Source organism: Coloeus monedula (assembly GCF_965178545.1).
Source record: "Coloeus monedula genome assembly, chromosome: 1".
NCBI classification, from domain to species: Eukaryota; Metazoa; Chordata; class Aves; order Passeriformes; family Corvidae; genus Coloeus; species Coloeus monedula.
This window is the reverse complement of record NC_138781.1, coordinates 34,087,419-34,100,019: the sequence shown is the minus strand read 5'-3', so window position 1 is coordinate 34,100,019 and position 12,601 is coordinate 34,087,419.

The following is a 12,601-nucleotide window of genomic DNA, read 5'->3' as shown; positions in this document are numbered from 1 at the left end:
GTTCTCTTTAGCATATTGCTATGATTGTCTTGGAATACTTTTAGCCAGGCACTGTACTTTATGGACATTATTGTAGAAATACTTGCTGAGAAAAGCTATTTTATTAATTGGGTATTCTCACTGTAAGTCATGTGATATCCCAGAAGACACTTTATAAATAAAGTGTATTTGCATCAGGAGTTTTTCAAGGTTCTCTATTTTACAAAATAATAGTTCACAGCTTAAACTAAATCCATCGAAGTGAAGCTTATCAGTTGAGCACTTTAATAAAATGAAATCAAATGCAATTTCTAGTGGAGACAACAAATGCTTCTTATTTGGCATGATATTTTACATATCTATGTATCACTTTAAAGAAAGTAATTGACGATGTTCATCTTGTAGAGAAAATGAGTTTGCATGGCAAGAAATAAGCCTATATATCTGCCTCACTTGGACCAGTCCTTTCTATATGAAGCCTGAAGATTTTCATGTATGTTTCCCAGAAACAATGCTGAATTCAGACAAGAATAGACAATGCTGAATTCAGACAATTAAAAATATTTAATTTTAAATTTTACAATACTTTTCAGATTTGTTACTCTTTGTGGCAACCACAAGAGTAAGAAAAAAAAAGCTGTGAGTGCCTCAAGGAAAAACACTGGGTTATGCACATTAAGACAAAAATTCATTTGAGATGTTTTAAAAAGAAACACAGAGAGTGAATGCCTATACATATGATGCAACATTTAGCTCTTGTTAGCTAGACAATAATCTGTCATATATTCATTTTTTAGGCTGATGGGAGCACTCTCCTGAAGTGCACTTTGACTTTTTAGAAATAAAAATAATACAGCAGCTTCTTTTTTAACTCTTAGCTTACCACTTCCCTAATTTAGTCAAAGGCTCTGTGTGTCTCTGAGAAATGCCACTTGTTTAGAAAGTTCTTTATCTTTATTTCAGTTTAAAGACTGGCTGTTTAGAGGCTGTGAGCCTGTATTTCATAGCTTAATGCACAAATTTTATTTAGATTTTACTCTGATTCTGATTCAGTTCCACTTTAAAACTGACTGTTTTATTTCCCCTGTGAAGGGAAATGCAGCATTACACAGAAAAGCTTTGAAACTCTGGAAACCCCGTTTCCCCCCTTTTTGTTACTGTTCCTTCCGCAACGTACAGAAGAGGGAAATTAAAAGGAAGGAATGTAAAGAGGGAAGTTTTACCCCCTGTAAAATGGGGATTGCCCTGATGCTCACAAAACACAGACAGGCACACTTAAGCTGCCTGTGCCTCAAGGCTTCTGCTAATTATAGTCAAATTTACCTCCAAGTCTCCAAAGTAACAATTTTTTCTTGATTACACAAGGACACCTGTCCACCTATTGATTTCTCCCTAAAATCTGGTCGCTGTATCTGGTAGATACAGTCTTCAGATACTACCTTAAAAATTTCTTGAAAAGCATCTGCTGGATGAAGGATGACGAGCCAGGCTAATGACACCACTGCAGAAAAGAGTCACCTGGACACACTGGGTACCTATTATGCTTGGCTTGCAGCGTGGTCAATGAGAAGAAGTTTCCTGACAGGCCAAAAGACAGAGCAACCCCTCCAAACTGGCCACAGAAAATGCTGCCCCTTTCTCAGTGATGGAGGAAGAGGAATGGAGAAGAAAAATCAGGGCAACGGCTCAGATGATGGTGAGTGCCTTACGGCACAGGGATAGAACTGATCAGATAGAATCCATTCTATTGCAATAGGAAAAGGATATAGGATCTTCATACAGAAACACAAGGGAACGTACTCTTCATTAATTCCATTACCTATGGTATAATTTGTTTAAAATACGACTTGATGCATTATACCACAGTTAATAAGAGTATAAAAGAACTAGAAAGAACACTAAATATATATTAGAGGTTACATAGTTCCTCTTATTATTTCATCTACCTCTCAAAGAATGATGTGGTTTAGATTTTACTTCTGGAGAATGCAAGATGATGTTTTAGCACGTTTACTCAACTCAGAGTTATTAAGAATCTTCACAAAATGTCCATTAGATACCAAAATTGCATAGGGGGTTAAGAAAAATTTACGTAATGTCCTGGAGTGATGTTATGAAGCCACTTTATTCCTTAACTGTCCGCTCAATGCCCAAGGATGCTGGATGGACCTGGGGCCGGGGTCAGAGCCATGGACCCGAGGGGGCGTTGAACGGTTCAGCCCAACGGCTTGGGGGTCTCTGGGGCTCGGGACGGAGTGTGCTGGGAGTGCTGTGCTGCTCTTTGGGTTTCTTTTATGTTCTGGCTACCAGGAGAAAGGTTCTGTTGGTTTTTTTTTTCTTGTTCTTTTTCCCTTCCCTTGCCCCCCCCTTGCCTCACTGCCTCCCTTCCCTCCTTGCCAGTCCAGGGAGCCTGCGTGTGGCCCTGGCAGGCCCGTGGAGTGGCCCTGGCTGGTCTGAGCCCATGTGTTTGTTCTGTCTCTGGGAACTTGTTGTATTTTGAGGTTTTTTTTTTCTGTTCTACCCTGTTTTGTTTGCTGTTAATAAACAGTTTGGTTTCTTTTTTCCCACTTGCACTTCTTGTGACCCACTTGTCTTATTGGTGGCGGAAAAGGGGAGGCCCTTTTCCCTTTGGAGGAGACACTCACTCCGGAGTGTTTCCTCCTGAAGTTTTGTCTCAAAAACCGAGACATAAATTTGGCACCCAACTTAAGGGGCATGTGGAAATGGAAAAAAAAACCCAAACCAAACCATTTTGGTTTGAATTACTTTTGTAGTGAGTTCACAGCAGTAAGACCACGCTGTTTGATTTAATAGTTTTTCTGTGGAACCTAACCATAAGTACATGTCCACAGCTATGGGCAGTCGGGTCCCTGGCTTACACCTTTTATAAGTCAGGAATAAGAATCAGGACTGCCATTTTAACATGCTTGATGTTAGTGATCTCTCGAAGTTTGGCTGAAGTAATGGAAACCATTGAGAATGTGTATGTTATGTTGTTTTTCCATCCTGGCCCTGGTAGTTTCCTTTTGGAATGTATTAGCAATTACACCCAGTTTGTTAGGGGTAAAGCAGGGGATGATATTTCCCAGCCCTTCATCTCCTTCTTCCCCTTCAGATCTGGCACGTCACCTTTTGAAAGTGTCCAGTTCCCCCTGGATGTTAAAGATACCACTTTTTAATGATGTTATCTAGCAGGGTTCCTCTATGTGGTCTCTAGCTTGTCTAAAATAAGGGCTGAGATTTCCAGAGGGGTTGCCCAGACACCTACCCCAGTTGTGGAAAATCCTAAGTGGTGTGGGGTATGGGAGGACATAGGCCAGACCCTGAAGCAGTTTTCTGACCCAGTAGCCTGGAACTTCCCTCCTGAATGAATTCAGAATCCAGCTGAGGTGAGGAAGTATCTGAAGGAAAGCTGCAATAACAACACGGATGAAAAGAAAAAGCTCATTGCCGTGTGCTGGGTCCTGGCTAACGCTTACTGCATCCTGCTGGATACTGTAGGGCAGAAGATACAGCCAGAGGAGCAGGAGAATAAGCCAGCAGACACCCCAATCACTCCGGCTGCAGCTAAAGCAGATGGGGAGCCTAAACCAATAACGATTGCCCCTGCCCAGCGAAAGAAACACAAAGCCAAATCCATTTGCTCAGTGGATGATGACAGGCAGCCAGGACCTTCACAGCCAGCAGAGGAATCTGAACCTGAAATCATCACTGAGTCCCTGTCCATAGAGAGCCTTTGTACCCTGAGGAAAGATTACACTCCATGGCCTGATGAAACTATATTAAGTTGGATGGTCCAAATCTGGGATGCTGCAGGCAATGGTACAGTTCTGGATGGCACTGAAGTGAGGCATTTGGGAACCCTGTCACGCGACCTAAGTATTGACCAAGGGATGACAAGGGGCCCTGAAGCTCTCAGTCTCTGGACACGGCTCTTAAGAAGTGTGAAGGAAAGATACCCGTGCTGGAAAGATCTCCAGCTGCAGCTAAACCCCTAGAAAACCATGGAACAAGGGATTCAATGCCTGAGAGAACTGGCAGTGATAGAGATCATACTCTCAGGTGACCAAGCAATTAGGAGCCCTGACATGGTAAAATGTACACCAGTGATATGGGGATGAGACAGTGAGTTCTATGGTGAGGAGGCTCTGGGTGTACACAGAAACTGTGCACGGCCCAACACAAGCAAGAATTGCAGCTGTGGAAAAGAGTCTGTCAGAGACCATACAGAGGGTGGAAGATAGGATGGACAAGACTCATCAGAAACTCAGGAAGGAGCTGAAAGAGGGCCTTCTCCAAATCGCATCCGTGCAGACCAGAGGCCCTGTTACCAGAAGCAGACGTCCCACGGCTAGGGAGAGAGGGTACACCCCAAGAGCTGAACTGTGGTTCTTCCTGTGCGACAGTGGGGAAGACATGAGGAGGTGGGATGGAAAACCAACTTCTGTCCTGGCAGCACGGGTATGTGAATTGAAGGATGGTAATGCTGAGAGAGGGAGCTCCACCAGAAGGGAAACAGCTCAAGGTTCAAATGATAACCAGGACTAGAGGGTCCCTGCCTCTAGCCAGGCAGAGGCCAGGGAAAATTGTGTCTTTTGGACAGTGTGGGTCCGATGGCCTGGCACATCAGAACCACAGAAATACGAAGCCTTGGTTGACACGGGCACACAGTGCACTTTGATTCCATCGAGACACGTGGGGGCAGAACCGGTTTCTATTTCTGGAGTGACAGGGGGATTGCAGCAGTTGTCACTGCTTGAAGCCTGTGTGAGCCTAACTGGACAAGAGTGAAAGAAACATCCTATTGTGACTGGCCCAGAGGCCCCGTGTATTCTGGGCATAGACTTTCTCCAGAGTGGGTATTTCAAAGACCCAAAGGGACTCAGGTGGGCCTTTGGAATAGCTGCTGTGGAGGCAGAGGGCATTCGGCAATTGAACACCTTGCCTGGGGTGACCGAGAATCCTTCTGCAGTTGGGCTCCTGAAGGTAGTGAAGTGAGTGCCAATTGCCACCTTGACAGTGCATTGACGGCAGTCCCGGACAAATAGAGATGCTGTGATTCCCATCCACACAATGACTGGTGAGCTGGAGAGCCAAGGGGTGGTCAGCAAGGCCCACTTCAGTCACTCAAGGCCCTGTTTGGCCTGTATGCAGGTCAGAAGGGGAATGGAGATTGACTGTGGACTATTGTGGCTTGAATGAAGTAACTCCACTGCTGAGCGCTGCTGTACCAGACATGTTGGAGCTCCAATATGAGCTGGAGTCCAAAGCAGCAAAATGGTCTGCCATCATTGACATTGCAAATGTGTTTTTCTCCATTCCTCTGGCAGCAGAGTGCAGGCCTCAGTTTGCTTTCACCTGGAGGGGTGTGCAGTACACCTGGAACCGGCTGGCCCAGGGGTGGAAACACAGTCCCACCATCTGCCATGGACTGATCCAGACTCCACTGGAAAAGGGTGAGGCTCCAGAACATCTGCAGTACATTGATGACATCATTGTGTGGGGGAACACAGCATTGGAGGTATTTGGGAGAGAAGATCATCCAGAGTCTCCTGGAAGCCAGCTTTGCCATCAAAAAGAACAAAGTCAAGGGACCTGCCCGAGAGATCCAATTCCTAGCTGTATATGTATATGTGTAAACGTGTGTGTTTAAAGTTGAAATGTATTAATTTGGGCATTGAGCAGACGGTATGGAATAAGGGGTGGAATGTCCTGGGGTGATGATGGGGCCCTCCCCCCTGCCATGTAGTCCTGGGAGAGGGGCCCTGGGAGGGAGACACAGGGTTTCCCTAGCCCCTGGTCAGCCTCGTTCCCATTGGTTGTTTTGTGTTCCCCTGTGTGGTCAAGGACCCTCGGGTCCCGTGATTGTGGCAGTTCCTCAGCAGACCTCTGGCCATGCGGCTGGAGAAATAAACATCTCTGAAACATCTATCAAGAATCAATCCATATATATTTCTTTTCCACGGGCCTCGTTGTTTGATACGCGTGTTGCAGTATCCGCACTGTAACAAATGGTGGGTAATGCGAGCAGAAAACAATCCCCGATCCCTACAGTGACTGATTTGTGAGTAAACTCTGGATTCCTCTTCTTGTTTTTGTTTTGCTATTCCATCTCTATACTATGGAGGAACCGTGGAAAGACTCCTGGCTCTCAGAGCTGCATATGGACATTTATCTTAAACTTGAAAAGATTCTTGAACAACGATTTGTAAATTTGAGCTTAATTCAAGCTCAAAAGGAACTGAAACACTTCCTGCCATGGTTGTTTAAGAATGTTTTCTATGTTTCTTGGGATGTGATTCTTACCAAAGACTTTTGGAAGACTGTTTGGACACAGTTAATTTTTGAGTCAAAATATATTCCAATGGAAGAATATTTTCGTGAATATTATTTAATTACTGAGACTGTTGAGCAATGTCAGCTGTGTCTTGGCAAAGGGAAGCGTGCCTCAGAGTCTGTGTGACCCAGACCACGCGGACCGAGCCCTCTCCGAGCAGCAGCGAGGCAGTTCCCATGAGCGGACAGAGCGGCGCGAGCTGCAGTGTCGGCGGCGGAGCAAGGTGAGGCGGGAGCGGGGCGACCCAGTGGTGCCCGCCCGGCCCCGCGCAGTGCATGGTGGAGTGAGCCCCGTGAACGCCCGACCGAGAGGGGAGGTGCGCGGGTGGCAGCTGGCGGCGGTGCCGGTGGAGTGGAGCTGTGCCCAGACGAAACATGCGCTGGAGCAGGGCGCGGGGGGGCTGCCGCTCGGGGCCCTGGCCGAGATGTGGGTGCAGCGCCTGGCAGCGGCAGTGCAGCTGAGAGCAGAGGAGACGGCGTGCAGGGAGTTGAGTGGCGCAGCCCGGCGTGGCCCGGCCCGCGCGGCCCCGAATGTGACCCCAGGAAAAGCGCGCAGGCACGAGCAGCTCCGGTGGCCCTGGCAGCACTGACAACCCTGGCAATTCCAACACAAGAGCGAGTGAAAGCAAAAGAGAAAGCAAAAACGCAGTGAGACAGAAAGCAGCAGCCCCTCGGAAAAAGGAAAAAATCAGCATAGCTAAGGTTTTAGGAATAGTAAAATGGTATAATGTTAAACAAAATTATGGTTTTATAATGAGATGTGACAACCAAGAAGACATATTCATTCATAGAGCTGCTATTAAAAAGAATAACCCTGAAAAATACATTCCAAGCTTGGGAGATGGAGAGGTGGTGGAATTCAAAATTGTGCAAGGTAGAAAAGGGTTACAAGCAGCAGAGGTCGCTGGGCCTGATGGTTTTTCTGTAAAAGGCAGTATATATGCTAAAAATCGTAGTCATATTAGACAGTATCTGCATTATAAGCCCCCCCTACAGTTTTCCTTTCCTAATCCCACCTTTCCCTTTTACCTTATATCCTATTACCCCCAGTGCGTTCCCAATCCATTTTTTCACCCATGGTTTCCCTCACAAAACCATGCCTTTGCCAATTGTTTCCCCAAAAGTCCTTTTCCAATGCTGAGTGGGCAATGAAGAGGGCGAGAGAAGAAATTAACTATTGTTGTTTAGCATTCCAACAGGTACAATGGAAGAAACCCTCTCCTGCCTCAGTTTCCCCACAAAGCATGCCCGGAGAGTCCTGTCTCCCTTCTGTCAGCTTTAAGATGTTCCAGAAAATGTTTGGACGTTTAAAGACTCAGGAGGGTGGCTTGTTTCGTTTTGAAACTGTCCTTGTTATCTCATGTTTATCCAGTTGTTTTCAATGTTAAGTTTTAAATCTCTTTTTGTAAAAAGTAGATGGGTGAAATGTTGGGGCCCTCCCCCCTGCCATGTAGCCCTGGGAGAGGGGCCCTGGGGGGGAGACACAGAGTTTCCCTGCCCCTGGTCAGCCTCGTTCCCCATTGGTTGTTTTGTGTTCCCCTGCACGGGCAAGGACCCTCGGGTCCCGTGACTGAGCAGTTCCTTGGCAGAGCCCCGGCCATGCGGCTGGAGAAATAAACATCTCTGAAACACCTACCAAGAATCGGTCCATATATATTTCTTTTCCACGGGCCTTGTTGTTTGATACATTGTGTTGCAGTATCCGCACTGTAACAGGGTGATGTTATGAAGCCACTTTATTCCTTAACTGTCCGCTCAATGCCCAAGGATGCTGGATGGACCTGGGGCCGGGGTCAGAGCCATGGACCCGAGGGGGCATTGAACAGTTCAACCCAACAGCTCGGGGGTCTCTGGGGCTCGGGACGGAGTGCGCTGGGAGTGCTGTGCTGCTCTTTGGGTTTCTTTTATGTTCTGGCTACCAGGAGAAAGGTTCTGTTGGTTTTTTTCTCTTGTTCTTTTTCCCTTCCCTTGCCCCCCCCTTGCCTCACTGCCTCCCTTCCCTCCTCGCCGGTTCGGGGAGCCTGCGTGTGGCCCCGGCGGGCCCGTGGAGTGGCCCCGGCTGGTCTGAGCCCATGTGTTTGTTCTGTCTCTAGGAATTTGTTGTATTTTGAGGGTTTTTTTTTCTGTTCTTCCCTGTTTTGTTTGCTGTTAATAAACAGTTTGCTTTTTTTCCACTTTCACCTGCTGTGACCCACTTGTCTTATTGGTGGTGGAAAAAGGGAGGCCCTTTTCCCTTTGGAGGAGACACTCACTCCGAGTGTTTCCTCCTGAAGTTGTCCGAGACACATGAGATCTAATTATTAACTCCAGTCAAACAGAGCTTCCCTCCCCACTTCCTTCCTAAAACCATACTCATCTGCAATAAGACCCACCAGGACATTTCCGTACATCTTGAAGAGGAGAAAAGGAGAGAGGAAGAGTCTTCACTTCTTCAGCATTTAAGATGTTGAAGAACAAAGGGTGAGATACAAACAAGAACAAATGGATTGAGTATGAGCTGAAATCTCACAACTCTTATTCATCTTGTTGTCTCCAGACTTCATTGGCACTATTTGCATGATAAGCAGCAGAAATCTTCTGTAACACTTGGGGAGTTATCTTTGGCTTGCTTTCATAGATTTTTATGAGAAAAAATGTTGACTGAAATCTCACACCTGTGCCAAAACTAACTTTCAGGATGTTCCATTTGAATCAATCCAGCTGGAAAATCACCTCAAAACAGGAGACTTTGTCTGATAGGAGCTTTCCTAATAATTTTTTTTTTTGAAATAAGACACTGAACTTGATGAGATACAGAATATTTTTTTGTTTAATAAAATATTGAATAATGCACAATCCTATACAATCTAATGGATGCTTGAGTAAAAAAAAATTCTTATGCAAAAATATTTCCCACAATATGTAATGCTTAGAAAACATAATTCAAAATTATATTAATTATCCTATAATTTTGATGACAGAAACACCAATCTTTCCTTCCAGAGGTAATTCTTAGGTAAAATCAGACTTTGTTGGAAAATATTCAAGTACAAAAATGAAAAGCTATGCCCTTGCTGCTCCATATTTGGAAAGCTGAAGACTTCAGCATCAAACCCGATAGCTCTGAAAGCTGAATGGGTAGTTATGATATGGCACATAGCAAATTATCTAGGGGACCATCCTTACAGGTTTTCAGTTCAGCACCTTTCTGTGGTTGTATAGATGGGAATACATGAAGACAGAAGGGAATGATTTGTTTCTTGAGATGTGCTTTTAAACCTGGGAGTTGAGAATTACTCAAACTGAGGTCTTAATAATAGTCAACACTGAGAGCAAGATAGTACTGACCTGGGAAGGACTCCAGAAATGGTAGGTTACCTTCACGAAGAAAGTGCATCAGTTTTATAACTGGGAACACTAAACAGTGACACCAAAGCCTCCAAACGGTAGAAAAAACCGTTGCTGTAGCAATTATTCAGCATAAATAAAGAATAAAGATAATAAATAAATTATTATAAATAAATAAATAAATAAAATAAAGAAACACATACTTGGTGTTCAAAATTTTTACAGTCTTGCTGAGTACATTTTTGTTCCATTTGTGATCATCCCATAAACTGAAGAGCATGTTCAGCTCATGTTTGACGAGCTGAATTCCATAGGCTGAATTCTAAATGCAAGACCATGTTTCCACATTCTAACAGAGTACAGTCAATGCAACCCAACTGTGCAAACAATACTTGAATGCCTCACGGTCTTGTTTCTGTATAAAATGCCTCTAAGAGGAACAGCAAAATAGGAAGCTTTCATGGAGATGGATTCTGAATAGAAGAGGATACATAAAATCATAATGAGTTGTTACATGAAGTATTAGCTCTTCTTTAGGCTTCAAAGTTAATGTATAAACTTATTCTCAAAGCAACTGTTGTGACATCCTGAATGTATCTCTGCTTGTGAGGAAATAATTTTAACTTGAATAGTAGCAGCAAATCCTAAGAAAACATTAATGATGTTTCGCCAGAGGAAAAAGGGTTTGAATCTGCTTTTCCACTGTTAGAGTGCTTTTCTTCAGTGCAGCAACCACAGTTAAAAGGCATAAAGAGGTGCCGTGTTTAGAGCACTGTCATTCAATAAGATAATTTCCTGATTTTCTTAAACACAGTTTTTGTGCTTATAAAGAAAGCGCTTCTGTAAAGAAAGTAAGTGCTCCTTCCGTTTAACAGCTCTATGTGCATACCAGAAATCTTTGCCAACTACTGTTCAATGTCATTAAATAATTAAAAAATATAAATATTCTGACTATTGACTAGCTGTTTTGTTTGGAATCCAGCAAAAGAAGACAGACAGCCAACAGGGCAAACAGATGAGAACACAGAGTATCCCCAACGAGGCCACTGCTGCCTGTGTGAAATAGCGCAGGGATCAGTGCAGGGAGCATACACTGTAATTCAATTAATTTTCTATTAAAGGACATGTACAGAAGAAGCAGCAGCTGCACACAGGACCTGTTTCATCCATCTCCTAGAATCTAAATTTTAAAAGCATGGCTGCAGAAGCATGGCCCATTTAAGGGAAAAATACTGGATTTCCCAGTAAGCCAGGTATGTCACATTTCTTCAGGGAGGAAAGGCAGTAGTGATGCTGCTCCTGAATGGGAAAGTTTATTCTTCCTGTAGCTGCATTGCTGTAGGCTCTCTGCAGATCCAGGTAGGCTATTCCTCCTGAACTCCCTGTTTTTATTGCTCTCCCCACTCAGAAGGACAATAAACTTCTGTGTGTTCCCTGTGGCATTGCTTCCCACACATCAAGAACCCCTGATCCATGGGCCTGATTAGGCAAAGTGGTGTGTCTGGTTTCGATGAGGCACAAGCTGTGGAATCCTCAGAAACCAGGCTGAAACAGTACTGAAGCCAGACTTGTTTCAGGAAGGAGTCTGTTTTGAATTATGCTTCCTATTAGTGGTAGATTTAAAAATTAGGGAACTATGAGTAAATCTGGAACTTAACAAGGCTTAAAATAGGCCTGGGTCACAAATCTTGATGACTGTGTGACGGGCTGGTCTTCACTGCAACAACAAGGAGGTCTTTAACAAAAAAAGTAAGTAGAAAAAGCCAGAGTGGCTAGAGTATGGGGGATGGGAAATAATAAAGGTAAGTTATTTCTTCCCATCTTATGTTCTGAAACACAGGAAAAGTTTACACAAATGGTAAACATATGGAATAAATTATCAGTAGAGTGATCTCAAAACAAAGACTACAACGGAGTTCAAGTGACACATTTCTGGAACAGAAATGGATGGTGCCATAAAGTCAACACAAGAAAGTAGGATTATGATTAACCTGAAAAAGGGCAAGCAAATTAGACTACAAGCCATTTTCCTATTCTTTATGGCATCTTCCCAAGACTGCACATCTGAAATGTGTAATTTAACATAAGCCCAAAGAGCCTTCTTTGCCAACTACAGAAAAATTAATCAAACATATTCTTGTAACAGATGAGTAGTAGGTATTTATACAAACAAAGAGGCATAATCTATTTATACACATATGCACCCAGATGCCTGTGCATGTTTATTACAGTTGAATTGAAATTAGATAACTAACATAAAAACCATTAAACAACATTATACAGGTCAGTTAGTTCACTGCTTGAGTTTCAGCCAGGCTGGCCATAAAGTCAGGTAATAAAGCTGCAATGCTTTGAAAACGCAGATGTATTTGAAATGAGTTGCTCCATGTGATTAAAAGAGATGTGAGAGGTCAGGAGAACAATATAATCTAACACCACGTCTACACTGCAGACTTCAGCGGGCACAGCTACACCAAGCAGAACTATGGAGCTATTTAATACCTGACTGATACAGCTGTACTGCCAGCTGTACCACAAGTGTTCACATAATTACACTGGTATAAAGGTGAAATGTCATAAATGGAACTTCTTTTACTTGATGTTTTTCCTACGCTGGTATGATACACAGATGTGCTCACATAACCACAGCTCTAACACAAACATTTTCTGCAGCAGTAACATAGATACAGCCAAAACCATTGAGGTCACAGAAACACATCCCAAGAGTTTACTTTATTTCTACACTAAATATATTACATCACCGATGTGCTCCAAATGCATACAACTAGGGATTTGTGGGAAAAACATACCAAAGCTGCCCCGTAAGCAACACTCCAGCAAAGTTGGCCCTTCTAGCAGCCCAGCTGTGTTGCTTAGCAACAGCATCTCTTTTTGCTGCTGCCCACACACCTGTGCTAACAGACGCCAATATGAGCCGGCCTATTCCCACTGTTTCACT